This window comes from Babylonia areolata, chromosome 1, assembly GCF_041734735.1.
Source record: "Babylonia areolata isolate BAREFJ2019XMU chromosome 1, ASM4173473v1, whole genome shotgun sequence".
NCBI classification, from domain to species: Eukaryota; Metazoa; Mollusca; class Gastropoda; order Neogastropoda; family Buccinidae; genus Babylonia; species Babylonia areolata.
This window is the reverse complement of record NC_134876.1, coordinates 89,562,582-89,567,581: the sequence shown is the minus strand read 5'-3', so window position 1 is coordinate 89,567,581 and position 5,000 is coordinate 89,562,582. Positions and strand designations below refer to the sequence as shown.

Below are 5,000 nucleotides of genomic sequence, written 5' to 3'. Positions count from 1 at the left end.
TACAAACTGCGTTAAATCAGTTTCACGTAGGCGAACATAAATGGAATAGATTTAAAGATGGAATTAAGACGATTCTGCCAGTATATAATACTAGTAGTTTACTGATCTGACAAAAGAGCTATTAATTAAATACTGTGGAACAGAAACACAAGTTTGCTCTCAGCCAATGACGTATCGCGACGCGACACTGGTCTAGCAGTCAGCAGGTGGTCTGGCCAGGACAAAATGATGTAAGCGGAGTGACGTCACACATTCTGTGGCCGGTTATGAGGGAAAACTGTCGTCTGCTGTGGCTTGTGCGTGAATAGTGTTGGAGCAAGCATAGCGCGCTTGGTCACATATATATATATATATATATATATATATAGTGTGTGTGTGTGTGTGTGTGTGTGTGTGTGTGTGTGTGTTATTGTACACTAAGACCTCGACATTTAGCGTTCATCACTCAGGAAGACACGGTATTTTTATCGTTATTATCTCAGCCTCCATGACCCAGCCAAAGAAGCTATAGAACTGTATTGTCCGCTCACCAACATACAGCGAAAGTTCCCCCTTCACCTCAAAAACTATCTGCCGATTACTCGTGTCGGTCAACTGTGATTTGCGAATGTTTCTCAAAACGATGCAGTGCAGCCATCGGTGGCTCAACAGAAAGTTTTCTCAATGGAACTGAGCTGAATTCTGGGGATGGAAAGCTCATAGTAACATGGATATATTGTAGGAATGAATCTGGCCATCGGCAAGTTTCAATTTCATTTCTTTTAAGTCGAGAATTATTTTATGGTTTTAAGAAAACAAATCTCTTTCATTCTGGAGTTGAGCACCATCCTCGAGTTAAGTATTCATTTGTGAGTTCCAGACTGGTGTCCTGTCATTCTGCTCGAAATATCTGGTAGTGCAAACCGTTCCTGTATCGAGGTTTATTTTGTCTTTAATTTTCATCAGTATCAGTATCACTGATAGTTTTGATGAGTTCTATTTTCGCTCTTGTGATCGACTTCATTTTAATCAATGAACTGTCCTGTGAATACCGCTCGTACATTACCATCGTTGTGGACAATTATTGTATTGCTGTTCTTTCTTTCTGTCTCTGTCTCTCTATCTCTCTGTGCATGCAGTGTGTCTACGTGTCAGTATACAGTGTATATGTGTACATGCATGCGTGTGTGTACATGTGTGTGCGTGTGTATATGTGCGGGTGTGGTGCGCATCAGTGCTCTCGGGTCCTACCGTAGCATTTTATTCCCTCATCCATCCTCATTCATTTCGATAAAAACACGCCAAAAGTAAACTATACGATACACCGGAAGATGAAGTGGTTCATTATCGCTATCGTCTTTTGTTTTTCACGTGTCCAGGAAGAGTCTCTGTGGCTATCAGGGTTTCAGAGCATCCTGTTAGAAGACACCTCTGTCTCCACAGCTACCACTCCTGGTTCTGCCCCTCTACTCTGATCTCTCTCTTTCTGCGTCCTTTCATTGGCCTGTGAACCAGCAGCAGCTAACTCCGGAAACAACGAATTCCACACATCCTTGTTTACTACCACGCAACTGCCTCCCAAAGTACATGGCCCCGTTTTTTCTTCTTTTTTTTGTTGTTGTTATTGTTGTGTTTGGTTTCTCTCTCTGTGTGTGTGTGTGTGTGTGTGTGTGTGTGTGTGTGTGTGTGTAAAAGAGATTTCTGGGTTTTTTTTCTTTTTTAGGAACGACAGAGTCATGAATTATGTCAGGGCAGTCACATGGGTCACAGAGGAGGAAGCGAGGTGATAGAGGAAGGGGATGGGGGTGGGGTGGTTGTCACGGTGAAGGCGGGCGAGGAGGGTGAAACATGAATCTGACCCACTTCGGAAGATCCGGTCCAGAGGCAGGAATAGGTTTGTTTCTTGTGACAGGACTTGACGGAACTGGGGAGATAAGATTGGGTGGTCTTTTTGTTTGGTGTGTGTGTGTGTGTGTGTGTGTGTGTGTGTGTGTGTGTGTGTTTGTGTGTATGTGGTTTTTGTTAGTTTTTTTGTTTGTTTCTTTTTGTTGTTGTTATTTTTGTTTTGTTGACCTTGCAAAGGGAAATCACGAATTTCATTGCAATATCTGTCTGTATTCCTGTCTGCTTCTCTCCCTGAGCGCGCGCGCGCGTGTGTGTGTGTGTGTGTGTGTGTGTGTGTGCGTGAGTGTGTGTGTGTGCGTGTGTGCCTGTGTGCATGTGTGTGTGTGCTTCAGAAGTATGGAATTCTTTGTCCAGTAATATGATTATAAACGTATTCAGAAAAAAAGTGCCCCCTCCCTTTTAGATAGCATTCAAACTGATCCCATGCTTTTTCCCTCGTTCGTTTCATTGATCTTTTTTCCCCACCCACGTGCAACCATGAGCCGGGTCCGTGTTGATGTCGACTGTGTGGGTGGACGTAAGGGTGAGGGTGGCGGGAGGCAGGAGGGAAGGGGTGGAAACTGATGATAGGATGTTGTTGTTGTTGTTGGAGGAGGAGGGGGAGGGGAGGGGGAAAGGTGGAGGCTGGGTGATGTTCTCCATTCCTGTCCTAAGGGGAGACATGAATTCTCTCTGTCTGCTGCTGTGACACAAAGTAATTACTGTCATCAGAAGGGACTGGCGGCGGGGGGAGGAGGGTGGGGGGTCGGGGGGGGGGGGGGGTATAGTAGTCTTGTCTGGCGTGTGTTGAATTGAGATTAAAGATTTTTTTTTAAAAAGGAACAAAACAATAACAGTACAACAACAACAACGACAATACTGAAAAATAACAGACATTACTGATCATCACCACCCCTCCACAAAAAAAAAAAAAAAAAAAAAAAAAAAAATCTAAAACATATTTTTTTAAAAGCTCAGCAGTAATACAAGGACGCTTGCGTTGGGCCATGGTGGCTTCATGACGACTTTATATTGGTTTTATTTTTTTTCTGTCTGTGAATCGCCGGCGCTGGAACTGCGATAAACTGAGCCATGGCGTTTTGGGGGTGGTGGTCAGTACAGTGCTGAGTGAGCGGTCTGAAGGGTATCGTCACTGTGATGGCAGCAAGAATATAAACAAACAAAGAAACAAAGAAACACATTTATATGCACATGATTATCTCTTGATGCTCTCTTCATTGTGCTTTTGAATGATTATTGGAGCGCAAATGCCCAGGAGAGAGAGAGAGAGAGAGGGGGGGGGCGGCAGACACAGAGAAGAGAGACAGAGACATACAAACAGACGGAGGGCCGGACAGACAGTAGCGAACGCTCCAATGGTCAAAGTGTTCGAACAGCGATCGTTTGTGTGTGTGTGTGTGTGTGTGTGTGTGTGTTTTGTTTGTTTGTTGTTGTTGTTGTTTTGTTTTGGGGTTGGTTTTTTTGGGGTTTTTTGGGGGGGTTTGTTTGTTTTTGTTTTTTAGCTAGCCACCTGTCAGCAGCGACAGTGTTCATGCTTGATATTTGTTTGTGTGAGAGCTGTTAGTTTTGTTGTTTGTTGTTTTTACACTTTCGATATCCTTAACTGTTATATTCCTCGCTAGCACGCCCTTTCACTAATATCCTTTTATCCACGTCTTTCTCCTTCTCTCATAATACAGAAATGTGCGCAGATGTGAGTCTCACTTTCTCCACAGCTTACTTTAAGCGAAGCAGTGAATTAGAGGGTCAGCTGATGGATGATCCAACGATAACAGTTTATCAGTCCCACTGTACATTCCAGCAAAACCTCCACTCGCCAGACCCCCTTCCGTCCTAACTAGTGGGCGTTCAATGACCATCATGCACGAGAGGGGGAGTGAGGGAGGGAGAGAGAACACTGAACACTGAATTGTTCAATGTCATTCGCTGCCGGTAAAGCTCTAGGGACATAGTAGGTACAAATCAGAACAAAAATGGTGCAAAACAAATAGAATGGAACAGAAAGGAAAATCATAATCAAAGCAAACTAAACTACTAAGAGATAAGCGGCACTTTGGTACTTTGCCCATGTGGCAGGCGGGTACTGTTCTCCCCCTCCCCTGCCCCCCCCCCATCCCCCCCCCCCCCACACACACACGCCCTTCGTCTTCATCTTCTTTTCTTTTTCTTCTTTTCTTTTGTCTGTTTTTCTTTTAAGGAAATACATTCGCATTTGATTTGCCTTGATGAAACGACGATGACGATGTTTGTTCGTGTGTGTGTGTGTGTGTGTGTGTGTGTGTGTGTGTGTGTGTGTGTGTGTGTGTCTGTGTCTGTGTGTGTGTGTCTGTGTGTGTGTGTGTGTGTGTGTCTCTGTGTGTGTGTGTGTGTGTGTGTGTGTGTTTTGCGCCTGCCTTTCTGCGTGCGCTAAATGAGTGTGTATATTTGTGTTTGTGTGTTCGCGTTCGTGCATGCGCGCGCTAGTTTGTTTCTGTGTATGTGCGTGCGTGCATGAATGTGTGTTTTATGTGTGTGCGTTCGTGCGAGCTTTCTGTGCGCGTATGTGGGCGTATGTGGGCGTGTGTGTATGTGCGTGAGTATATGTGAGTGTGTGCGTGCTTTGGCGTGTTTGCGCGCACGCGTGTGTGTGTAGTTAAGTGTGTCTGTCTGTCTGCGTGTATGTGTGCGTTCGTGGGTGCGCGCGTGTTCGTGGGTGTTTGTGTATGTACGCGTGCCTACCTATTCTATTTCTGTATGTGTGTATACTTGATACAGTGTACGTGCGTTTGTGTTTGAGAGGGGCACGAAAGACAAGACAAGACAAGAGAAGAATAATTATTTCAGAAAATACCACAGGGGACACACGAAAAAGACGGAAAAACATATCAATTTTCAATCATAAAAAAGTGGCAAAATACAAATCATACAAACACGGAAAAAGCAGAAACAGTCCAACTAAAGGGAACTGAAACTGTAGGCCTTTCCAAAAATCGTAAACTAAAAAAAAAAAAAAAAAAAAAAAAAATCATTGCAATTCTCCAGAAAGCAAGCAATTCCGCAAAGCGAGGTCTTCTGTTGCTGTTTAGACAGTGTGTGGAATTTCAGAACATTTGAACATTTGCAAACAATTTTTTGGT

The 5,000-nt window shown here is 44.1% G+C and overlaps 1 long non-coding RNA gene across 1 annotated transcript in view; it reads right to left on the bottom strand.

The window, feature by feature from the left end:
* LOC143294063 (uncharacterized) overlaps positions 1-5,000 on the bottom strand; it is a 170,730-nt gene that overhangs the window by 30,359 nt on the left and 135,371 nt on the right. The window lies entirely within an intron of this gene.